We start from the raw sequence: 26,976 nt of genomic DNA on the forward strand, positions 1-26,976 counted from the left end.
TCTGGTATCTTTGCCAAGAAAACTTGAAATGGGGTCACAAAATGTCAAATATGACTTAAACTACTGAGCAAAAATAAAACTCTGAAAGGAGCAGAATGGTGTTGCCCAAAGAACAGACCTGGCATCAGAAGATCAGAGTTCAAGTCCCTCCTCTGACATTTTGTCACCATGAACAAATCAGCCTATCTTACTGAGCCCATTTCTTCATCTGTAACACTGGAATAATATTTGCACTAATTATCTACTTACCTCACAGAATTGTGAAAAAGGCACTATGGAAATTTTAAGGTCCTATATAAATATAAGTTGTTTTTTTTTATTATTTAAGAATTGCTTTAAAATGGGACTCTATTGAAAAGGACACTGGTTCTGGAGTTAGAAGACTTGGGTTCAAGGCGGCACCATGATAAAGTTCTGAGCCTGCAGTCACAAAAACCAGAAGGCAAATCCTATCACAGATACTGGCTCTGTGATCCTAGAACTTCAGTTTTCTCATCTGTACAACAAGGGGATTCGATTCAATTGTCACTAAGGTCCGTGCCAGGTCTAATTCTATGATCCAATCATCTTCTTTCTACCTCTGTGGCCATAGATAAATTATTTATCTCTGTGGGCCTCAATGTCTTCATGTATAAAAAATCAGGTGGTTGTACTAGATTACATCTGCAGTCTCTTTCAGCTCTAGAATGATCTAAGTTGGACAGATAAACTGAAGTAACAAATGCTTCTCTCAGGGCTCCTTTTCTTCAATCAATTCACATTTAAGATTCATAAGAAATTTCTTTAAGATTTATAAAGCAATTTCTTCACAAGAATGTCATGAGATAGCTAGCATGAGTGCCATTCGACCCCATTTTACAGATGATGAATTTGAGACTCAGAGTTTAAGTGATTTGCCACGGTCACTCAAATAACAGTCACTGGTCACTCACTGGTTAAGTAACAGAGTTGGGATTTGAACCCAGGATTCTTTGTTTGTTTAATTTAACAAATTTTTTTATTATTTTTTTAAATTTATTTATTTAATTAATTTAGAATATTTTTCAGTGGTTCCAGAATTCATGTTCTTTCCCTCCCCTCTCCCGTAGGCAACAAGCAATTCCACTGTGAACCCAGGATTCTTGACTCTGAGTGCAGCAGTCCATGTACGATGCCACAATTCACTGTATGAAAATGAATCATCGATTTCACAATTAAAAAACATAAAGATTTTTAGAATGAATGTGCTACAGACCAGTTTATCAATGGACTAGAAGATGAGAACTCTACTCCCCTATGTAAAAAAAAAAAAAAACCCTAATAATTCTTCCGACCAAGCCAAACAATATTTGGCTGGGCACATTTCCATGCTGAAATCCAAAAGATTGTGTAAAGAATGGCAGGGATGGAAGAGTTTGAAGGCAAGTACCCTTGACAAGATTGACAAGGTGAAATAGATCCAACCCGGGGACTCCGGAGAACACCGAACTGGCTGAAAATAAATATTGTTTCAAGTCGCGTATACAGTGTCAGCCACTACTTGTTACACCCCTAAGCAAATGAAGACAGTGAAACTAATATATAGCTGGAGTCAAACACTAGTAACTTCATGCCTATTATTTATGCTTTGGTTTAGAAATATTTGCACATCAAAACCAAATCTGAATTTACACTTGGGATCTGCCAGTCTTTATAAATGCGAAGGGAGTAAACTTTGACTCAAAAAAATGGTCTTCGTGAAACAAGTGTTTTCTAGGAATCTTGCCAGGCCTCTTTCTCAGGGTGACCTTAGCTTTCAGGCCCAGGAAAGGGCTTCCTTTCCTGATTAATTCTTCATTTTCGGAATAAGGAAGATAATTAGAGGAATGTGTTTGTGTGGGCATCAGGAAAAGCCAATTGGTGATTTTTCCCCCTCTGCTATCAAGAACATTGGCACTCACCCTAGCATTGATTTAAAAGGGTTAACAAATAAACTGGGAGAAAAGTCAATAAGAGAGTGGTATTTTTGATTCCTTCCCACCGCAGCTCATTAAAGTGATTCACAAAGAATGTGTCTAACTTCAGCTAGCGAAGATGAGATAGAAAAAATTACAAAGGCCATGAGCCCATCTGAAAATTACAAACGCCTTCCCACTGCATAGAGCCAACTCAATGGAATGGCAGCTGGAAATGCTTAGAACCAAATCAGGATACGGAGTCAAAATGAAATTCAGGTGAGCCAGTGTTTCTAAGAATCCCCTCCATACAAAAAGAGTCAGTCATACAAAACCCTGCAGTAGGTCTCCTTCCTTGGTATTTCGTATTACTCATTATAGTATTAGATGTCCATGATAATGATATTGATTACAGAAAAACTATCACCCACAATCCCCTGGGTTTAACGATGACCCACACAACTTTAAGAAGGCTGTTTTTAATAATTATCTCTTAATTTACTGGGAAAATTGAGGTCATCCAACTAGACTTCCTCTTCTCCCTTTGTCTTCATCTCCAAATCCCTTGACATCAGTTCCCCACTCTCGTCCTTTCACCTGGGCTAGAACGATGAGGCGACCTTTCTCCTTACCAAGGCTATACCTTTGATTCTTATCCCTTCCCAATTCTCCAATAGATTGAAACTTCAATCATTCCCCCCCTCAAATATTTGCTTTCTCCCTATTTATTAGTTCCTTCCTGACTACTTTCAAACATGCCATCTCCCTTTTATTAAAAGATTTTTTTTTAATTTCACTAAATTCTACCATTCCTACTCCTATTTCTCATCCCATTCTCAAACACTTAGATCTGATTGTCTCTTCTCAGTCCTCCTTCTCGACTTCTTTGTTAGATTTGATACTATTGGCTGTCCCTTCCTCTTCCTTTTGTTTTCTTTACACTAATCTGCCTTGGTTTTACTCCTACATGCATCAGTCTCCTTCACCAAATCATCATCCATAACACACTTCTACCTAAAAATGCTATCCAAGGTCCTATCTTGGCCCCTCTCCTCCTCTTCCTAAGTGACTTCATCAGCTCCCATAGACCTAGTCATCTCTTTGTATGTCATTTCTCAGTCTATTTATTCAGAATCAGTCTTACCCCCTGAGTTTCAGTATTGCATCACCAATTAATTGAGTATGGGTCATTTCAAGCCCTACTGTAAAAATGGAGATTTGAACCCCAGACTCCAATTCCCAGAAGTCCTTGGTAGCTCCCAGAGTTCCCCATAATCCCAGGTGAGGTCCTCACCTGGGCTGAGAACAGAAAATGTATTGAAGCTGACTCTCCACGTACTTCAGGTCTCTCTCTCTCTCTGCTTCCACTTCTAGGGACAGGTGGCTCTCTACCTAGCTGGCAAAATGTAGGTTGCACGTGCTTTTTTATTTTATATTTTCTTTATTTCTTAATCTTTAATAAACCTCTAAAAATATAATACTTTTAGCAGAGAAACCAAATTTAAATGTTACAGTACATTTCAGTAAGGTCTCAAACTCCATGTATCTAGAAAAGAACTTACAATCTTTAGCCCCAAATCCATCCTTCTTCCAAACTTCTATCTCCATCGAAAGTATATTCTTCCAATCTCCTAAGGTCATAACGTCATGTTATCTTTGATCCCCCACTCTCCATATCCCCTAGATCCAATAAGTTTTTTAATCTTGCTGTTTCTATCTCCACTATCTTTCTTCTATCCAGCCCCTTCTCTCTCTCCATTGCAGGCTCCACCTGCCTGCCTAAATGACTGCAACAGCCTCCTAGTTGGTCTCTCTCCCCATTCCAATGCACATTACCCACTACTGTCAAAGTGGATTTCCTTAAATGAAAATCTATCATTACTCCTCTATTTAATGAACTCTTGTAATTCCCTATTGTCTCTAGGACAAAAAAAGAAACCCTTCTGTTTAGCTTTTAAAGTCCTTCACATTTTTGCACCCACCTAGCTTTCAGCCTCGTATCATTCTCGGCAATCCAACAAATTGGCCCCCACTTACACAAGCAATATTCCATCTACTGGGTCCATGCTTTTGAAGTGGCCATTGCCTCTGCCTAGAATGCACTCCCTCCTCACCTGCGTTTCAAAGAATCCCTCACTTCCATCCAAATGTAGATCACATATGACCTTCTATATGAAACTTTTTCTGACCCCCCCAACTACTAGTGCCCTCCCTCTTCCCCAAACTCCAGTGTACTTAATTAACTATTTTGTATTCATTTGGATTTTTTCTCCTAACAGTAAGTCATCATATATATAAATACATATATATATACAAAAACACATAAGTATATATACATATGTATATATATATATATATATATACACACACACACATACCTTTATGTCTCTTGTTACTCCTATGAGCTCTTTGAGATTAGAGGTTGTTTCATTCTTTTCATTTGCTAAGAATTCTCATTTCCTAAATAATGACAAATTAATATTCTATAAAATGCTAAACATTACTATTCTGTCCCTGGTACCTGCAACAATGCCTGGCATATAGAGGCTGCTTAATAAATGCTAGCTGATCAATTGATTGACATCACCATACCAAGCATTCATAAACCTCCAAATTAAAAATCCCTCAAAGCATAGACTTACCAAACAGAGCCAAATTATAGTGAATGGAAATAAGAGGCTGGACATAGTATCCCATTGTCCTGACTGTGACTGGAGTTGTCTAGAAGTTTTTGGCGAGCTCACAGGAGATAAATTTGTATCACAACACTGTTTTAATTTCAAAAATCAATTTTCTTATCATCTCTATGCAGATGACTCCCAGATAGATCTATTCAGCCCTAGTTTCTCTCCTGACTTCCATTCTTGCATTGTCAACGAGCTTTGGAAGATCTTGACTATCTGGTAGGTTTCTCAAATTCAACATGTCCAAAGCTGAACTTTATATTTTTATTTTCCCCAACCCAAAGCTTCCCCTCTTCCCAATTTTCCTATTACTCTCAAGAGAACCATCATTTATGACCTTGGTGTCATCTTTGACTCTTCACCTCAACTCAGCACATAGAACCAATTTGTTATCAGATCTTATTTTTCTACCTTCACATCTTTTGTGATATATGTTCCCTTCTCTCCACTCATAGAACCACCACCCTAATGCAGTCCCTCATTTTTTTCTTGTCTTTATTGGTGATAGTGTTGTGTTGGTGGTGGTGGTGGTGGTATTTAGTTGGTCAGTCATATCCAACTCTTTGTGATCCTATGTACCATTGTCAATTTTCAAAATTTATATTCAATACTCCAAGTATTATATTTAATAATATTTATTAATATTTAACTTGAAGCAAAGAGAAAGTAAAAGGCTAGAGAAACTGAGAGAGCTCATCAGCTTTCCACATGGAAAAGAGGAGGGAGGCATACCCATAGCTTAAAAACCATAATAAAAAGGACACTTGTAAACAGAAAGGGAAAAGGGAATTTTGGGATGAGGAAAGAATACTGGGAGATGAAGTCCAAAGGATACACAATTACCACATAAACATCATAGCTACCATGGGGTTTTCTTGGCAAGGAATCTGGAGTTGTTTTGACATTTCCTTCTCAGGTGAATTGCCTTCATCAGACAATCAAAGATCAAGTGATTTGCCCACAGTCACTCTAATAAGCAGCATCTGAGACTGGATTTGATTTCAGGTCTTCCATCCACTGAGCCACCTAGTTGCCTCCTAGGTATAGAGGTTAAGTGACTTGCCTAAGGTCACACAGCTAATAAATGCCAGAGGAGAGATCTGAATCCAAGTCTGCTTGACTCCAAACCATCATCTTAGCAGAGACGCTTCCATGGTGTAATTACTATCATGAATAAACATACAGTGATTACAATAGGCCCTAGCGCAATATGATGCTGATTTTTTGTTAATTCTGTAAAAGGACTGAAACGTGTCCTCACTTGCAATGGCTAAATCAAGCTCCATTGGCTAGTAACCATGCCCAGGTCCTCCAGTCATCTACTCCTTTTTGAGTAATAACTCAATCAGAGTTTGGACCAAATTTACGGCTTATCTTTCATCTTAATTATTTCCCTGTTATTTTTTCATCTCAAGCAAAAATTGTCTTGACATTTAAAAAATCATGGTCTGCCTGGCTGTTGGAGTAATTACTATATAGTAAAGGCAGGAGCATTGTAGCTGGGCTTTCATTTCTTGGACAAGAGGAGGGAAAGACAGAGAAAAAGGTAGATATCTGTGATCTTGTTCATGGAAACTCCTCCCACTGTGGTAGATCCGCAACCTATTACCAATGTGGAGCCTTAGACTGTAACCTGGGGCACTGAAAATGTAGCTCACTTGTTCAGGGTCCCATAGCTAGAGAGGATAAGAGTCAGAACTTGAACCCAGGACTTACCAACTGCTGAATCAGCAGGTCAAAATAATAATCTAATATGTTTAATAACACTTTATTTGTTAAATTCACTGTTTTAAGTCTAATTTCATTAAAATGGGGATTCTTAACTTTTTCTGTATGAAGGTCTCTTTCTCAGAATAATGTTTTTAAATCCATGAAATAAAATACATAGGATTATAAAGGGAACCAATTATATTGAAAGACAGTAATTTAAAATATTTTATAAAGTTTATAGACCTGAGTTTTAAAAATCCCTAGAATACAAAAATTTGGGGTCTCTACCTTATTTTTTCAGGGAGTAGGAGTTGGAAGTGAGGGAAAAAAGCATCCTTCTGCCTTTAAAAAGAAAAAAAAATCCCCTAAACTTTAACCAGTGAGTTTTCTGAAGCTCTTAGACTGTACATCTCTTCCTCCAATATGTAGTTGATGGAAATTCAGCACACACATGGAAGAAGAGATTAGCACCAAGGGACTAGACTCATATCCTCCTCTTTGCTTAATGGAGATCCACGCTCCAAGCTGGTCTGTAAGGCTGGAAAAGAGCAATCTGAAAGGTGCCGAGCGAGATGGGCTTTGCCCTGGGAGAATTGAGCCCATGGTAACCAATTTTATGGCTCTTTTGATTTGTCTCTGTGCATGTGTGTGCGTTGAGAAGGAATTAATCCAAAAATATAGATGAAGGAAGCGGAGTGTCTGCAATGTGAAACTGGGCTGCATAATGAGTTCTGAAAGCAGAGAAAAGGTAACAGATGTTTATATTACAATCTGGCTGTTGCTGTAAGAGCTGCCAAATGGCTGAAATAGTAACCCAACTTCGAGTCCTCTTCATTTGTTGCCCTAGATAGAATAGAAAGAAGTCGGTCCTAGTCAGCATCAGCCAGTTACATCCCTTAAGCACTGAAGTGTGCAAAATACACTGGGCTTCAAGGAACTTCATATGATCTAAAAGGAGGAGGTGGTGCACCAGCAAAAAATGCAGAATTTGGAACCTTAAGATTACTAGAGAAAGAAGGAAGGAAGGAAGGAAGGAAGGAAGGAAGGAAGGAAGGAAGGAAGGAAGGAAGGAAGGAAGGAAGGAAGGAAGGAAGGAAGGAAGGAAGGAAGGAAGGAAGGAAGGAAGGAAGGAAGGAAGGAAGGAAGGAAGGAAGGAAGAAAAGATTATATTTATTTTCAAAATTCAAGATGAAGAACCAAGTCTCTGCCTTCAAATGTCATTGATAAAGATTATTGAGCTGAACCTTCTCAAATTCAACATGCTAGAATAGAAATAAGGCTCAACCAGGGGTCACATAACCTGGATCCCACACTAAACAGCTGTGCTGCCTTGGGAAAATCTCTTCACTACTCAAAGACTTGAGTTTTCTCATCTATAAAATGAAAAGAATAGACCAGATAATCATTACAGTACTATCCATCTCTCAGTTGTAGCTGAAGAATTCTGAGACTATAAAGCCAAAATTTCTTAGGAAGATAGATCAAAGACTACTGGTGATTCTAATAATTCATCATTAAAAGAATGATATGGAAAAGCCATTGGCCCTAGTTAGGAGTTATATTTGGGTTCTAGTCTAAGTTCTGTCACTTTCTCCCTCTCAGACTAACAGACTTCATCTGTAAAATAAGGGATCACACTAGATAGCCTCTTGGGTCTCTTTCAGCTCTTTATCTATGATTTTATAGCCAAGAAGACAGAAAAGTAGAAGAAAAAAGCATGAAATTTCACTTTTAGAATAGAAGGTCTTTGAGGGATCATGATTTTGCCTTTCTTTAAATAAGCAGTTAGTATAGTGTCTGGCAAATAGTCTGCTCTTAATAAATGCTTGTTGACTGCCTGATTGACAAAGTAGAATTTCCAGGAAAGGGTAATCTACCATATCCCATTGTTAAGAAACTAAATGAAGTTTATACAGAGACCTACTCTTTCAGGTCTCGGTAGTCAGTTGATGAGTTATTAGTGTGAACAACAATTTCATGAGAAGTTCCAGTAATACTTTATTCCCAGCTCAACTCACTTTCCAGATTTCTCCACCCCTTTGCCCCAAAATGAGTACCTTCTCCCCATATCCCTGCCCCCCCTTATTTGTTGTCTTCCTCTATTAGAATGTAGTTTTCTTGAGGGTAGGAACTGTTTTTGCTTGTATTTCTGTCCTCAGTGCTTATCAGAGTACCTAGAGTATGATAAGTACTTAATAAATGTTTTGTCTATGTAATAAAGTTGTTGTGGTAAGTCATAATTCTATCAGTTTCTCCTGATAAGGCATTCTCCTAATTACATACCTGTCATTAAGTTATTTTAAATTTTCCTTAAACATTCCTTGTTTTTGTTTTAGTGATGGATTTCAAGTAGCAGATTACCTTAAATTAATCATGGAGTTTATTGAAAAATTCATAAATCACATGAACCTACTCATTCATATAAGAAGGTTATGAGAAAGATGAGTATCACTCGTCCCACCTTACTACCACCAGATGGATCCTATTTCTTGTCTGGCTAAGGAATATGAGCCCCAAGGTGTAACCCTTCCAAGATCTACTCCTTCCAGCCTAATTACTGGGTGGTCCACACATGGCTTAGGGCAATGATGGCAAACCTATGACACATTTGCCCAGAGCCCTCTCTGTAGGCACCTATCAGAGTTCATTACTAGAAAGTCAGAGGTACCCAGAGAGCTGTTCCCCTCCCCCTCTCCATGTGCCTGAAAACATTCCTCACTTCACCTGCCCATCTGCCCAACACCCCAGTGAAAGTGCTTTCTCCCTCCCCTGTCTGGGGTATGGTGGTGGGGGTAAGGGGGTGGTGATCAAATGCTGCATGAGCAGGCAGCACAAACAGCAGCCTGTCCAGTCTGGTGAAAGTGATTCCTATGGTGGGATTGGAAAAGAGCTAGGTTTGAAGGGAGCATAGCTCACAGTGTGGCACATAGCTGGAGGGGAGCAGAGCTAGAGGGAAGTGAACATCACATTAAGTCTCAGGGAGTGGGGGGCATGGCATTTAGCCTGGGGAGTGGGGCAGGACCCAGCACTCCATCTCTAAAAGGTTCGCCATCACTGGCTTAGGAGCTATGTGATTTTACATTGAGGTGGACAAAGGGAGTCAGAGTCTTTTACAACACACCCATGTATGAGAAAGAAGATAAGGTTACTTCCAAAGAGTGATAGAATTCCTGTAGGGTCAGATACTACACTCATGGATACTCACCAGTCTCTCTAGTGATGACTCTATTTGCATGACTCTCCAACTGGAAGGCAGGAAACTGTTCTAATAAACCTACAATAGCCCTCCTTATTTCCTGTGAGGTTATGGCCAAAATTAAACACTGAGTTGCTCATTGTTACCTTTTTTATTTTGCAAATAAAAACTGGATGACCTTATCAATTTGTTTTCACAAAAAAAAAGAGAGAGAGAGAGAGAGAGCCTCCATATTTTACCTTCAAAGAAAAAGTTTAATCTGGAGTATTAGAAATAGCATCTATAATCTCAGCAGAAGATACAAACTGCACTCTTGTATTTCACAGTTTAGATAGAGTGTTTATTTTCTTTATCAGAGGATATTCAGTTACCCAGAATTCTCCACCAACCAAGACTATCACATTCTACAGAGCAACAACAGTTGATGCTCAGACTAGCATGGCCCAGAGGCACTACAGGATTCAAGAGTGCTTTCTGAAGCATCAAAAAATAATAAATTATGCTCCCTCTGATTTTATTATTCTGACTTTTTGCAAATTAGCAATCCATGCATTGCATATACGATAACTCTCTATTAGTCAGAATACTGAACAGTGAATAAAAGAATCAGATCTAAAGAAAGAAGACCATCAAATCCAACTCCCTCCTTTTACATATAAGGAAGCTTCAGCTCAGAGACAGTAAGCAACCTGTCCAGTGGTGCAGAGACAGCAAGTGACATGCTATAATAGAGAAAATATTGGACTTGAAGTTGAGAAGGCTTGAATGCAAATTCTGTCTCTGACGCTCACTAGATATGTGGTCGTGGTTACATTATTTAGCCTCTCTAAGGCTATTTCCTCATAGACACAATGGAGCTAATCATTCCTCTAGCACAAGATGGTGGCAGGGCTCCAGTGGAACGATAGATGCTTGGACTTCTAAAACTCCAAAGCCTTAGATAAATGTCAGTTACTATTATTCCCAGCCATGCCAAGTGACATAGGTGAATGTGTAAGATCTCTTCTCTGGTTTTCTTTTTTCAAAATCAGAATTAAAAGGAATATGGAAAGAAAACGAAAGAAAGTTACACTAAAATATTAGGTTCTGACCTTCCTATACAAAAATGACAGTACTGAAATACTATCATCTTTTCCCCAATGGCAATACATTTATATTAAAAAAGCTGCACCATTAAGCACAGATTCCAGTCTTACCAACACAGCATAATGCTGGACTTGGAACCAAAAAATGGACTAGAGTTCTACCTCAGATTCTTATTAGCTATGTGACCTAGATGATAGGCTTAATTTTTATAAGCCTCAATTTCTCCATCTGTAAAATGGAGATAAATAATAATAATAAATAACAAATAAATAGCAACTCCTTTCCAGTGTTGTTGTGAGACTCAAATAAGATAATGTATGTAAAATGCTTTGCATACCTTAAGGGACAACATAAATCTAGGTTGCTGTTATCATTATTAATAATTAATATAATTGGTGATAACAGTTTACATTTTCATAAGGTTTTAAGGTTTACAAAGTGCTTTTCTCACAGGAACCCACTGAGGTAGATTATATAAGTAGCAACGCTGAAATAGAAAATAAAGTATTTTGTCTTTGCATTTAAATCCCCTGCATCCAGCACAGGGTCAGGCATTTAGAACTCACTTAATAAAAGCTCATTCCATTGAATTGAATCTTCATTTTAAAGGTGAGGAAACTAAGGCTCAGAAATCCTAAGTGTCAGAGCTGAGACTGCCTACGACTCACCTCTTTCTAGCTCTGGAACATCTTTCACAATACCATAGTTGCCTCTGAAATCTATTAAAATGTCAACATCCACAGAGAGAGAAGCAAGACCATGATGACTGTCTGTAATTGAATGAGCAGCAACATAAGGCAAGGAATTCAAACTGGTTTGTGCCATAGACATAACCAAAGGGACGGACTCTCTTAGCTTCCTAACAGTGTCATCTCCACAGTTCTTACTGGAAAAATACATTGGGCAAAAGAAGGAGACTTGCACACGAGTCCTGTTTCTCTTACTCATTTTCTTTGTGACTGCAGTCTCCTCCATTGCAAAATAAAAAGGTTAGCGTAGATGATCTCTCAGCCCCTTTCTACCTTCTATAGAACTACGATTGGATCCTTAAACCAGACTTACTTCAAATCAGAAAAGAAAAAATTTAACTATCATATGAGATAATCTACAAAATCCAGTTTGCAAACCTTAAAGCCCTATATGTGAGCTGTTACTATTTTATATTAGAAAAGGGAAGTTGAAGTGAGTTGGGGAGTAAGGAGAGGAGAAAGAGGAGAGCATTGACTTAATTTAACCCAAATGGTTATTATCAGGTGATATAGGCATCATTTTTTGAGGGGGATTTTAGACGTCACAGGAGGCAGGTTGCAACAATGGGCCATATCCACATGCTACAGTTTCAGCCATGGCTTCATCAGGGGTGGCATGCATTTCAGATCCGGGCTCTTCTTCTCAAACATTGTCATTACAGAGAACTGCTAGAATGGCTAACCTGTGGAAGACAATTTCACAAATCCCTTTATAAGACTTCTGTGCTCAATCAGACCCTCTCCCAGAAGATGTTACATCAAACCTAGAACAGTGCCTGGCACACAGTAGGCATTTTAATAAAGGCTTACTTCTTGATTACCTATTGAATAAGTGCATGCCTCCTTGACGGTGTCTTTAGAGCTAAAAGTAATTCCACTGCACCTGGTATGACATTTATATAACACTAAATATCTGCATCTGTCCTATGGACACAATATCAAAGAGTTGGCCCATTTATCAAAATAGTTTTGGGGCAAGAGACTCAAACATAGACTGAGGGGAGGTGGAACTTGGCAAAAGGGGGAGAGGTTGAATAAAGACAGGAAAAGTACACTCCCGCAAGTCCATTCTATATTTGCAAGGCCACAATTGTGAAACTGCATCATTGATGCAGAAATTCCCCACCTCGGCCCTTAATTAAGAACGGAGTGCTACAATAATGACTTTTCCCCATTTTCCTACTTAGGAGTAGCTGGGACTCCCTTGCTTGTATGATAATGTGACTTTTGTCAATGTTTGCTCAAGACAGTCACAGGATTGGCTGGTGATGATGTCATACTCATGTGTTAATCTCCACAAATGCAGTTTTAATATCTTATGCATCAACACATCATTTACATAAGAAAATACTGTATTAAATGAGTGAGTGAATAGATAAAGCAACCAGCTGAGAAGGGCTATGGAAGTCGGAAAGAGAGGCAAGCAAATAGTCATTATGAAATTCAGTAGATCTAGGTCATGCAACAATACACCTTTCTAAAAAGAGCTGATTATAAACATCTGAAACACAAGAGGCCAGAGAACCTCCCCATTGTTCGGAGGTGGTTTTTTAAGCCCACAGATTGGCGCAGATGAAAGCAATTAAAAACCCCACCGAGTTATTTGTATGTTTGCAAACTCTAACTCAACTCAGACAAAAGCGCAGCAAGTGCTTCTCTGAATGGGGCGGCTGTCTGCAGGAGCAAACAGTCCAAGGGCCACTTAAAGTCTTCGCACCAATGCAATAGCAATAGGCTACGATTTGGGCTCGCATGAAGGCCCAGGGAGAGGAGAAAAGATAAGTGGAGTGAAGACCAGGAAAGGTCTGGCCAGCTAATGCAAAGCCGAAGAGTTCCCCACCTGCACTTAAACCCTGGCTGAAGCTCGCGGTCTCCCCGGATTCTGATTGGTAAATTAAGACGCAGCCAAGAAAAAGCTTTGAGCCAAGTGAGAAGCGCCAGCCAAGCCCACTCCTGGGGTCAGTTTAAAGCATCTAAGTCATCATTATTTCTAATGAGTCTGAAAACTGCTCTCATAAATAAGTCACTGCTGCTATGGAGCGTTGTTTTCCTATTGAAGGCGTGCATGCTTGCCCAGTGATTTATTCTTACAAACCCTGCGTGGTCCATATTGTAATGCCTTTGGCCCGTGGGCGGCTGGGAGAATGCTCCGCTAGCGCTACGAGGTTGTAGTCGCTTCTGACATTCTGACATTCTCATTCCACCGGGAGTTCCACAGACAGAGAAGGTTCGAAAACATACTTTCAAGCGGGTCCCTATGACACCTCTGCTCACATAGCCACCCAGACAAATCGCTCCTAGGGCTAGTCGTCTGGGGGGTCTAACCCAATCTAGACTGTGTGATCGGAAAGCTGAGCTATTCATTTGTGCAAGTCGGAGGGGCTGGGGTTTGCGAGGGGGGCACAAGCTATTGTCTTCAGCCACTCTACCCAGGATATGACACAGCCATCAGGCAAGGGATAAAAGATCGGATCCATCCATCCCAGCGGCGCATCTTTGCCTGTCAAATCAAATCAGCCACAACAGGACTGGAGAGATGGATGCTTCCAGCATCTTAAAGGTCGAAAGGGAAAGACTGGAAGCAGAAAAGATTAAACTCCTGGTAAATGCTAGTGGCAACTTACCCCACCATCGCCTTCCAGAATCCTCTTCCCCTCCTCCACACTTGCCTAGTATATTGACCTCCACTCCCCCTCTTTCCCTCGTCCAGCTTCCTCTTTCTCCTCCTCCCCCGTGTTCATTCCTTCCCCTGCCAGGGCTATATCGGATCATTGTTAGCCCCTCCAGCAGCTGCCTGCTGAAGTTCTTTTCTACCAAAAGCAAGCGGCGCTCCGTGTGTCTCCCTCGGATTCTACAAGTCTCAAAGTTATGAAGTAAGAAGGCACAGAAGGGGGGAAGCGAGAGAACACAGCAAGCAAACTGTTCGCGCTGAATGAGCTGGGAATAAAAGAGAAGGAGGAGGAGGAGCAGGAGGAGAGCGGGGAGACCAGGGAATGCAGCTGCGAGGGGTCTACCTCTGGATTTCGTTCAGAATCGTCCTCAAACCAATGTCTCTGGGAGCGCCCTGAGATTGGGGAGAAGGCTAGAGAGTTATGGAGATTGGCAGAGGCTCGGTGCGGGACTGGTAACTGCGCCAACTTGGGTCCAGCTTTTCCTCCGGGACTGAGGTGCCAACTGGGAAGTTGGGGAAACTGGGTTAGCCCTGCGGGGATTCTACAGAGGACCACTGCCGCTCGGCCCCGCATCTCCAGCACCACTGCCTCAGCGTCTCTCCCCAAGCTCAGGTGCTCCCCTGGGTGCCCCGGCTACGAATGTAGGATCAAGGCCAGCAAACCGACCCCAGACTCCTCTTTTCAGGAATAGCTGAGACGGTGCATCCTGCTACATCCGGGAGCATACCCCAACGATTTTGCCAGGCACGGAGTGGGCATCGTCCTCCTGTCCAGGTCTCCTCACTCTTGCCTCGATTTTCTCCCAGCGCCAGGGCAAAGAGCAGTCAACTCGAACCGCGGCGACTTGGCAGGCTAGATGAACCTCTACTCCCCAAAACGAACGACACAGTTCCCCCTCCACTCTCTGGCCAGTTCATCCAGCTTTCCCAACAGAGCCTCTGCAAAGACTCGGCGCGCCGGCTCGGGGCGCCCCACTGGCCGCGGCTGCTTCTCTTAGCCCCGCACCCGATCTAATTTCTCTACCCCGCTGGAGGAAGAGAAATACTCTTTCCAGATTCGGGGGGGAGGAAGGGAACCTTTCTGCCTACGTTCCAGCTCCAGACAAGCAGACTCCTTCTACCAAACCAACAATAACTGGCCTCGCACACCCGCTCTGCTCTAAGCCCCTGGTCCAGTACTTCCTTACCTGAGAGAGGAAAAGCAGCCGCGGACCGGCTGGGACCGTAGCAGGGAAGGTCGGGACCAACAGCTGCACGACTCACCACCAACCACAGCCTCTGCCTGTCTGGCTGCCTGCCAGCCCCTTCGCTCTCTGCCACTTCTGTTTACATGACTTCAGCCAGTGAAGAGGGAGGCAGCAAGCTTTGTCCCGGGAGAGGGAGCGCTGTGGCCAGGACTCCCCTACTTTGGAAGGGAACGGGGAGAACAGCCCCTAATGCCAGCCCGGGGACTATAGAGGAAGAGTGAGGTAGAAGGAGAGCTTAATGGCCAGGAAAACTGCCTCACTGGGGGCCTGAGAATGCTCTGCCATCTTCTGCCTCCCCCGACCAGAGGCGCGAAAAAGACAGAAGTTCTCAAGTCTTGTTGGAGAAGTGGGAATCCCCGACTCCTGCGGGACTGTGAGGTAAAAAACCACAGAGAAAAGCAAGTTGGGAGAACGCGGGGGCGAAAGGGGGATGTCCAGGGTACGAGTGTCCTCCTTCGCAGTCGGCCTCCCCGTCGAGGACACACACAACAGAACTGGTGAGATCCCCAGCCACTCAGCCAGAGCACTCTAGAGCCGGGAGAGAACCGAGCGAGCACTGCCTGGAGCCGGCCCCCTTGGCGGGCCCACCTGATTGGCCAGGGCCTAGCTGGACACTATCACCTCCCCCCACCCCACCCCCAGCCTCTCGGCAGCTGTCCACGTGGGTAGTGTCACTCACCGCCCCCACCCGCTTGCTCATCTCCCCACTCCCACCTCCCTGCCTCTGCTCTGTCCTCCCCTTCTGCACAGAGCCTCATTCTGGAGAGTGAGCTGGTGCAGGCTAGGGGTGGAGAGGAAACGATCCGGAGGGTCTGGCCGGGGGGGGGGGGGGGGGGGGGGAGGAGGGGAAGGACAGTGAGGGAGGCCTCCTGGGGCAGCGTCATCTTCGATCTCCCTACCTCAAGCTGGGAAAAAACCCTTGGAGGCAGCCCCTGGTAGCTGAACTTAAGATGAGCAAACATCACGCCCTCGCCAGCCCTGGGCCTTCCAGCAGTTTACAAATAAGCATTAGTATACACAGCAGCAAGAAGTGCATGCATATATAATTCATGTCGTTATGTAACCTTCTTGCACGTTAAAAAAAAAAAATAGCCGTGTCTCCTAGACCCTCGACCGAGAAGTGCCCCGAAGCCTGGTTGGCCCTCCTCCATTGCCCCCTGCACTGAGATAATGAGTTTCATGCCAAGCACCTTTGGCCTCTCAGCTGCGCTCACCACATACTCTGGTCATATTATTTTGATCATGTTTTCACACTTAAGCCTGAAGCTCTTCCACCGGAAAAGTGGGCCACCAGAGCCCAAGACTGCAGTGTCGCCAAGCTGACGTCGAACTGCAAAACTTTTAAGAGGAATTCATCCTCCCCATTTTACCAAAAGGGAACGACTGCAACGTGACTGGAAACTATAGAGTCTTCTGCACTGAGCTATCCTTCGGGGCCATATCTAGTGGCTTCCTAGAACCTCTAAGAGAAAATATAAACTCCTCTGATGACCTTTCAAAAGCTTTCTTACACCGGCCCCTACCTCTCTTTCCAATCTGATACAACATCCCCAGCGGGCCAAACTAGGCTTTTCTCTGGTCCTCACTCTTGACACTTCATCTCCCATGCAGGAAATGCACTCTCATCTTACCTCTACCTCATTAGAGTCCGCTTCCTTTAAGATGAAACCAAACACCAGCTTCTGTTTTTAAAAAGCCTTTAAGGATCTGTCCCTGTCCCCAACTACAGGTGTACCCCCTCCAAACTATCTTCTATATTTTCTGCACATTGTATTTATTAATTCTATCTTTGTATTGTACATATCTTATACATACTGGATGTTTCATTCTTTCTTCTTATAACCCTGGCATATAGTATATACATGTTGTAAGTACTTGATAAATACTTACAGTGGATGTACTTGTTTTTAGAAACTCAGAAAAATCCTAGCAGTCTCACATCCTCAGAGATTTGGGGTATCCTTTGAAGCAAGGAGCAATCTTATTTCCCCAGCTTTCCATCTCTTGGGTTTCCTTTTTTCATTCAGAAAAGGAAAATCATATTGGGATTTTCTGAAAAGGAAAAAGATATCTTTCCAATAAGCTAGCATTAAAGATCTTTTCTGCATCTCGCTCTGAGAAAACTATCCTACCTTGAATATTGTCTTCAGACTATTTCTGGGATAATATCGTGGAGTGGGAGATATGAGCAGTATATTTCACTAACAGCCTTGATGTAGAATACCCACCAGTTTCCACTGATTTGCCAGTTCCTTGTACCAAAATAATCAGATAAATTGAATTTTTTAGACCAAAGCATTTAAAATAATCCAGGATGGGAAGATTCATATTTTATCATAGTGTCCTAATAAAATTTCATTCATTCTTTCAACAAACATTTAAACAAACTCTTGCTATGTGTGATCACTATGCTTAACTTTGGATACAAAGATGAATGACAAAGCCCCTGCCCTTGGGGAGTTTACAGTCTAGTAGAAGATATGTCAGACATAAATAACTAGATAAATATAAGAATAAAATAAGTATAAGGGAGAAGTGCCAAATTTTTTGATTGGTTGGTTGATTGGCTGAATGGTTGGTTGGTTGGTTGGTTGGTTTTTGTTCTTTATACTTGAAGAGAACCAAATTGTCATCACTGTGTCAGAGTCAATGCACAGTATGTCAGACTGTGGCTGATTAGACCAATAGAAGCTTAGAAGGCTCTACCACAGACCAGACACAAATAGCCAGTATGAGGAGACTTCAGAAAGGTGACATTACTCTGTGGGGGCATGAATCGGGAAAACTTGTGGGCATCTGAGATAGGCCTTATTAGAAGGGAAAGATTTCAACAGTTTGGGAGTGAGAGTGAATGAAAGGAGGAGATGAGGAAGGCTCATTATATTAATCTTTCCTCTTTGAAAGGTTCCTTTTAGTCACTCTGGAGCCCTCTGCCAGCCTAAGCTACATTGAAACTGAGCATATCAATGTCTTTAGAGATGGCTCCAATTCTCCATCTTTCCATGTAAAAAAGGACACAGAAAGGCAGGAGACACAGAAGTTTCAAAAAATGCCTCACAACTAGATCTCCATTTGAGTATTCTCTACCTGTTCATCCATACTGATATTGGATTTTCTATTGTAAACTTCAAGAAAATGAGAATTATTTCTATTCATTTGTTCCCATAACAACATCCCATTCAGTCCCATGGATGTCCAGGCATTTAATCCATCCCATTATGATTTGCTTGTGTTTGTGAAGAAAATAATTCCAGTTTTCCTATCCTACTGACAAAATCCTGTTACCACAAAGTGAAATACAGAAGAGCTTTACCAATTCCTTTCTTACTCTGGCATAATTCTTCATTTGTAGGCTATCAGAAATAACCAAATAAAAACTAGAGAAGACAAATGCACTTATATAACATAACAGTTGTAATGGATCTCTCACTCAACTCTAAGCTCCTACCAGAATCTGGATTCAAAGTGGGGAAAAGATATTTGGCTCAAGCCCCCATTCTTATTCTTTACCAATAGACTATACAGGAAGCATAAATCAAATAAAATTCTTAATTGCAAATTAAATAAGTAACATGGGAAGACCAAGCAATCCAATAACTCTCACCATCATACACACACACACACACACACACACACACACACACACACACACACACAAATAGGTACAATTTCCTACAAAATCAGAAGCTGGTAAAGAAAGAAGACCTCCCTGGAAGTCACTGAAGCTAGAAAACTTCTCTTGTCTAAATCTGTTCTATGCTCTACACTCTTTGCCTTATCCAATGATGCTTCTTTTTGGGGTCTATCCAGTAGCCACTCTAGACAAGGCTGGAAATCAAACTAGTCTACTACTATATTCAACTGATATAGATGTTACCTGCTGAAAATCTGCTTTCTGCTGATACTTATCATCTACAAACCTGCTGCTATCTGCTGGTTATACCTGGCCCTTAGCTGCCCTTCCACTATTATTGCTCCAGGGAGCATTGTTTTCTTAAGGTCCAATATACCAGTCATATTCTCCCAGAGACATCTATGAGCAACCTTCAAACTTTTGCTATTGGGACAAAAAAGACACATGTGAGACTTCCCATTATTCATTCCTATTTCAGTTAGGGAAATTTGATTTTATTCCCCCTTTTCCCAACTCAATGCATAAGCAGATCCCAAAAAGAGTACCTCCTGATAAATATTTCTGAGACTTTACATAAGTATATAAATATAGATATGTAGCTATATAGATTTATTATGTTTATATAGATTATATAATTTTGTTTGTCCTTCCAACTTCTACCAGGCACCCTGAAACCTCCAGAGAGTAGCAAAAAATATTAGAGGGGGAGATTCTAGCCCATGCTCCAATAGTATGCCAAAATAGTCTGCCACTGTGAGATGGCAAGATCCCTGCCCCCCTTACATGATAATATATTATTTTCATATAGTTTATTAAGCTATTCTTGTTCAATTGTTTCAGTCACATCCAATTCTTCATGACCCCACTTGGGGTTTTCTTGGCAGGGACACTGGAGTGGTTTACCATGTCCTTCTCCAGCCCATTTTACGGATAAGGAAAAGGAGGCAAACAGGGTTAAGTGACCAAGGTCACATAACTAGTGTCTAAGGCTGAATTTGAAATGAGGTCTTCCTGACTCCAGGCCTGCTGCTCTATGCACTATACCTTGTAACTGCTCCATAGCTTATTGTAAGAATTGAACCACTTGTTCTTCATTCAATACTTTGTTTACTTTGCAAATATCCAGACTTGAAGACCCATTTTTCTTTTGCTCTACTTTCTCTTGTCTTAGAGTGAGACCTGGAATTGTTCTAATAAATGGAACAACTGACTTAGTCTGGTTTCCTCGTCCATTCCTTGTGCTCAGAGGAATGGTATTGGCCCTTCCCAGAGCAAGATTATTCATTGACTTACAGCAATACTTCTACAGTATAATAGAGAATGAAGAAGCCTTTTCCCCTTTCTCCAATAGGTTGTCTGACCTAACTCTGTGCTGGATCTGAGCACTGGCTGCTTTACAAAAAGAAGGATAAACCATCTTGCAATGAGAATGCAGATCTAAACACAGCAGCATCTGTGCTATGTGTATCAGATTCTATTCTGGTTGGTTCCCCATGGTGCTGGTCAGAAGGAAAACCAGGGAACTTGTAGCAGTGAAAAGATATGAAACCAAACCCATTAGCTTATTCTGCCTAGCCCAGGATTCCCGTTTTAACCAGGAAGTGGGCAGCCTTTTAGCCTCTTTATTATTTCCTACATTGAAGGATGGTCCACATTGTTTTAAAATTCTGGAAATCAAACAAGGTTTGGCCATTATCTTTGGGAGGAAGGCTTGGGTGGGTGTAGCCATCCTTCCTGTTCCTGACCACACCACTTTAATAATTTATAGGGTATATGAGAGCACTACTTCAGAGCAAATTAGCATAATAAGAATATATGAAACCACAGTGGAAGAACATTTTTTTACTGATTATACAATGGAAACAACCTCAAAGATGGATTCCAGCCATAGTGAGCCCTAGGCAAAATTATGAAGTAGACAGCTTATCTTCCATACACCTCATCTCCCATGTGGGCATCCTCTCTGCAACTCCCCCTATACCATCTACAGTTGTTCAGCATTCTCAAGTTGCTCTCTAGCTGCCAAAAACCCAGTCATTTTGCTTCATTTGGGTCTATCCTGCATTCTATGCTCAGACTTTTCCTTTTTTCCTTCCCCTCCATTGAAATATTCCCATCTTCTCAAGGCATGGCAATCTGTCAATGGGTCAGTCAGGCAACAAGCATGCTTACTGTGGGTCAGATAGGTAAAAGCAGTTACTCTGATCAATTTGTCGAAGTTAATGAATGTCAACCTGGTAGCCCTTCCTGGGAGCTCTCCATGGTGCAGCTGGATTGGCCATCTTGCCAGTTGCTTGCACTTACCATTCCAACTCAGGAAGTTCTTCCACTCCCTTCTTAAAATCCCAGGTTTCCTCAAACCCTGCCTTTTCCAATCTTCCCCCAAACTAGAGTCTCTTCACCAAAATTGCCTCATATTCATTTCAGGCATTTTTGAGACAGTGAAATTCTAGAGGACATAATCTATGCTTAATGCAGTCCAGTAGGAATTTAATAAATGCCCATTAACTGATTGACTAAATTTTGTATATTTATACACAGATAATCAAAGTCTTCAAGAATAGTGACTATTTCATGTTTGTCTTTGTGTCTCTAGTATCTTGCACATTGCCCGATAAATGATAGCCATTTAGGGGTAGGTAAGTAGAGTGCCAGATCTGGAGTCTGAAGGTCCTGGATTCAAATCTGATCTCAGACATTTCCTAATTGTGTGACCTGGGAAAATCACTTAAGCCTATTTGCCTTGAACTTATTGCTCTTCCGCTTTGGAATCTATAATTCATATTGATTCCAGGACAGCAGGTAAGGGTTGGGTTTTTATAGGCATTTTATAAATTAATTCAATTAAATGGCTGAATGAAAAGGGTCTCCTAGAGACCGGAGACTTAATCCAAAGGATATTTCCTGATGGTGAGAATATCAGTCTTTGTAGCAGGCTATTAGAGATGAAGTGAGGACTAAGAAAGTTAACAAAAAATCTATTTAGCAGAAGTAAGATCTTCCCTATCCCACTATGTACCAGTCCTGGTATCAACTCACTAATACCACATCCTTCTCCATTAGATAGTCCCATTGCACTGAGGCAAGGAAACCTGAGCACCTAAATCCAAAAAGCAAATATATTCTGAATGCTTCCTTCCTCCCTCTCCAACACAAATCCTCTGGGCTATGAAAGAGAAAAGTTGATAAGCTGAAAAGGATCCATAGTAGGCAACCAGGAAGGAAAGAACTTTAATCTCTTTTAAGCTCTGCTCTCTGATTTCTCTTGGTTGTAGTTATGTGGGCCCATATCCTTTTGCAGCAGAGTTATTTCAAACCTTCTATTAATGGGTAGTTTGGTATTATGGTACTGGATTAAAAATGCAAATTTTATGTAAAATAAACCTATAACCTGGAGATGGTGGAAACTCTCTTTTGGAATCCCACCTCAGACATTCCTACCTAAGCAAGTCACTTAATTCCAATTGCCTAGCCCTTACAGATCTTGCAACTGATAAGTTTATCAATTCTAAAACAGAGGTAGGGGGTTTTAAACCTCTTCTGAGAGTATCCATCAATGTTCCAATGTCCTAAGAATACTTAGTGGTCTCCAAGTTGTATGTCTCATATTGGTAACAACCTTGATCCTGGATCTCAGATTAGTATCACAGACTCACAGAACTGGGAAAGGGACTTCAGAGGTCTCTAGTCTAGGAACAGGAATCCTCTGACATTACCAACAAATTTCCAACCTCCTCTGGACAACCTACCATAACGGTGACCCCATTATGTTTTGAAACAACTCATCTCACTTTAGGATAATTCTAATTGTTAGGAAATTTCTCCTTAGAGCAAGCCTAAATCAGAATCTCCACAACTTTTGACCTTCTGGTTCTGCCCAAGAAGAACAATCTAAACTTTCTTTCACTCTAAACCCTTAAAAATACCTAACACATCCCCTTGAGTTTCTCTTCCCCAATCTAAATATCCGTGTCCTTATAGGGCATAAACCTGATGATCTACCCCATTTTGGCTGCCTTCCTCTGGACACACTTATTTTAAGTGTCCTTGCCAAAATATGGCACTAGGAATTCAAGATCTTAACTGGTAGATTTATTTTTTAGCTTATTCCTACTATACTCCTCTTCCTACTGACCCCACAATCTCTCCAAATTTACCATGATTTTTAATTCCATGGTAAAAAGTAATTCTGTGCACAATGTCCCATCTCCTTTGAGGTCTCCCTCTTAACTCAGGGTCTTAACTTTCATCTACCCCACCCTTACTCAAAGCTTCAACAAAATGAAAATTAATACCACTAGCACCAAAAGGTTGGTCTTGATGATCATCCTGTTTAATGGTTCAGACATATACGATTGTCTTAGAATCAATAGTGTTGGTTCCAAGGCAGAAGAGCAGTAAGGGCTAGGTAATGGGGGTTAAGTGACTTGCCCAGGGTCACATAGCTAGGGAGTGTCAGAGACCAAATTTAAACAGAGGTTTTCCTATCTCTAGACCTAGCTCTCTGTCCACTTAGCCATCTTGCTTCCCCTATTCTATTTCTTTTTGAGCAGATCAAAATAATATAGCTATCATTAAATTCCTATAATGTGTGGTGACCCAGAAAGGTAGAAGGAAGTGCATGGTATGTAATGAAGATATTTCTTGGGGTAATAGGCAAGAGAATAAGTTTCTGGGAAATAATAGGTTCTATAATTTGTTGGGTTAAAACAATCAGGCATAGTTCAAGATGATGGAGGTAAAATAAATCCAAAAAAGATCTGAGAGTCTTAATTACTGCAAGTTTTCTATGCATCAACACTGGGATGTGGCAGCCCAGAAAGCTATTGTGATTATAAGCTCCATTAATAAAGGCAGTGTGTACTTCTGATTAAGAAGGCTATGTGGATGAATGATCACAGAGAAACCCCAGTCATATACACATATTCCAGCGAAGACCTAACAAGATCACCAGACTGAATAACGATCATGAAATCTAAAGGAAAAGCACTTCCATCATCACCTTCATCCAAGCCAAAACTGAACTAAAAAACAAAGACAAGACAGAAGCCTGTACCAGAAAGCCCCAAACAAGAGGTACTTCCAGAAAAGCTAGGATGTTTTTATTCAGTTATGTCTGACTCTTTCTGACACCATTTGGGTTTTCTTGCCAAGGATACTAGAGTAGTTTGCCATTCCCTTCTCCAGCTCATTTTATAAGTAAGGAGATTGAGGCAAATAAGATTAAATGACTAACAAGGGTCACAGCCAGTAAGTTTCTGAGGCCACATTTGAACTCAAAGAGATGTCTTCCTAAATCTAGGTCCAGTACTCTTCTCTGCCCGATCACCTAGAGTATAGCTGAAAAAAGGATATAAAGGATAAAGCACTGAGCTTTGAATTTGGAAAATTCATCTTTATGAGTTCAAATCTGACTAGTTGTGTGACCCTGGCCAAGTCACTTAACCCTGTTTGTCTCAGTTTCTCAAGTTTCAGCAAACACACACACACACACACACACACACACACACACACACACACACACTCAATGCAAGTAAAATACAAAGAAAAATAATTAACAGGAAAAAATCTTTATAAGAAGTTCCCCTGTTAAAGATCAGATAGGGAATCAAATATAAGAACAAGGTACATGATTCAATTAGTGTAAGAACAAGAGCCATTCCTCAAAAGAAAAATGTTCAAATAATAAGAACACACAATTCTTAAGGAAAGAAATCCAAGCTATCATCAACTGCATGAAAAATTGTTCAAACTCACTGATACACAGGAAAAAATCAAATGAAAGCAACTAGGTTCCACCCCACATACATCAGATTTGGAAAGAAGACAAAAATAGAAAACAATTTTGGAGGAGAGCAGGAAGGAAAATATACTATGGAACCATGGACCTGTGCCATTCCAGAAAGTAATTTGGAACTATATCCAAAAGGTCAACAAACTCTGTATACTCTTGGACTCATTTTTACTACTACTAAGCAAATGTCTTGGAGGGAAAAGATCCATTGTACAAATATTTATAATAGCCCTTTTTATGGAGGGAAAACACTGGAAATAAAAATAAAATGGTAAACCTCTCCTGTATCTCTGCCAAGAAAATGCCAAATGAAGTCCCAATGAATCAGACATGGCTGAAAAAAGACTGAACAAAAGAAATTTTAAAAGCACCCATCAGTTGAGATGACTGAATTAAATATGATATATTAATATATTAGAAGAAAATTATGCAGTGAAATATAAGGAAAGGATCAGATTCCAAAAAAACTAGGAAGACTTATATGAACTGATACAATGAAGTGATCAGATCCAAAGAACAATGTAGACAATGGCTACAACAACTAACAAAAACAAACTATGAAAGATTTAAGAACTCTGATTAGTGATTAGTTCAGTAATGAATGACACCTACAGAGAACAGACAATGAAACATGGAACAGACCTCCTGATGAAGGGCAATGTATTAGAGGCAGAGAATGAGTCCCACATTTTAAGGACATGGCTAACTTGTGGATTTGTTTTGTTTGATGATCCTTCTTTGTCGGGGTGGGGCAGGGATTCTGGTAGATGGAGCTGAGATCCTGAGAGCATTGTTTAAAAAAAAATTAAGAGCTAACAAAATACTTTAAAATTCACAGACAAGTACATGAAGTTCAAAAACCCAAACAAGCAAAAAAGCTCTGAAACTACCATATTGCATTTTTATATATCATTTTTTTAACCTTACCTTCTTTCTTAGAATTGATACTAATTATCAATTCCAAGTCAGAAGAAAGGTAAGGGCTAGGAAATTGGAATTAAGTGACTTGCCCAGGATCATACAGGTTGAAAGTGTCTGAGGTCATATTTGAACTTGGGATCTCCTGCCTCCAGGCTTAGGAATCTATCCACTTCGCCATCTAGCTGCCCCTCATTTATATATACTTTTTAAAATATTTATTTATTTGTTTGTTTGTTTTTAGGTATTTTTCTGTGGTTACATGATTCATGTTCATTCCCTCCCCTCTTGCCTCCCACCCACACCCCAGAGATGAAAAGTAATTCCACTGGGTTATACATGTATTATCACTCATTACCTATTTCCATATTATTCACTTTTGTAATAGAGTGACCTTTTAAAACCAAAACCCTAAATCATATAACCATATAAACAAGTGATAAATCATGTTTTTCTTCTGCATTTCTACTTCTACAATTCTTTCTCTCAGTGTGGATAGTGTTCTTTTTCATAAGTCCCTCTGGATTGTCTTGGATTATTGCACTGCTATTAGTAGCAGAGTCTATTACATTTGATCATTCCATAATGTTTCAGTTTCTTTGTACAATGTCCTGGTTCTGCTCATTTCACTCTACATCAGTTCATTGAGGTCTTTCCAGTTCTTATAGAAGTCCATCAATTCATCATTCCATATAGCACAATAGTATTCCATAACCATCATATACCACAATTTGTTCCCCAATTAAAGGGCATCCCCTCATTTTCCAATTTTTGCCACTACAAAGAATGCAGCTATAAATATTTTTGTACACATATTTTTCCTTATTATCTCCTTGGGGTAGCAGTGGTATAGCTGGAACAAAGGGCAGGTAGTCTTTTAAAGCTCTTCGGGCATAGTTCCAAATTGCTTTCCAGAGTGGTTAGATCAATTCACAACTCCACCAGCGATGCATTAATGTCCCAATTTTGCCACACCCCCTCCAACTTATTATTTTCTTTATTGTCATATTGTCCAGTCTGCTAGGTGTGAGGTTATATATACTTTTAAAAAAATCAGCTCTATATTCTAGAGATTCTCAGCCAGTAACACAAATATTAAGCCTGAATCAAAATTCTATCATAAAGATTAAGTTCAAATCCTGCCTCTGACATTTAATGGCTGGGTGATGACAATCAAGTCACTTAATTTCTCTTAGCCTCAGTTTCCTCAGTTACAAAATGAGGATAATAAAACCCCATAGTACCTATCCCACGGGGTTGTCATAATGGTCAAATGAGATAATTCGTGAAAAGTGTTTTTACTACTAGTGATGTATTGCACAGAACATTGAACCTGGAATCTGGAATACCTGAGTTCAAATCCAGTCTCTGACA

General features: G+C 40.7%; 1 protein-coding gene across 1 annotated transcript in view; it reads right to left on the bottom strand.

Moving 5' to 3' along the window:
* Positions 1-15,890, bottom strand: part of TAFA4 (TAFA chemokine like family member 4) — a 199,245-nt gene extending 183,355 nt beyond the window's left edge. Inside the window, exon 1 of the mRNA XM_007500059.2 lies at positions 15,197-15,890. The gene's annotated coding sequence lies outside the window, so the exon portion shown is untranslated. The remainder of the gene's footprint in view (positions 1-15,196) is intronic.
* Between the last annotated feature and the right edge of the window lie 11,086 nt (positions 15,891-26,976).

This window comes from Monodelphis domestica, chromosome 7 (assembly GCF_027887165.1).
Source record: "Monodelphis domestica isolate mMonDom1 chromosome 7, mMonDom1.pri, whole genome shotgun sequence".
NCBI classification, from domain to species: Eukaryota; Metazoa; Chordata; class Mammalia; order Didelphimorphia; family Didelphidae; genus Monodelphis; species Monodelphis domestica.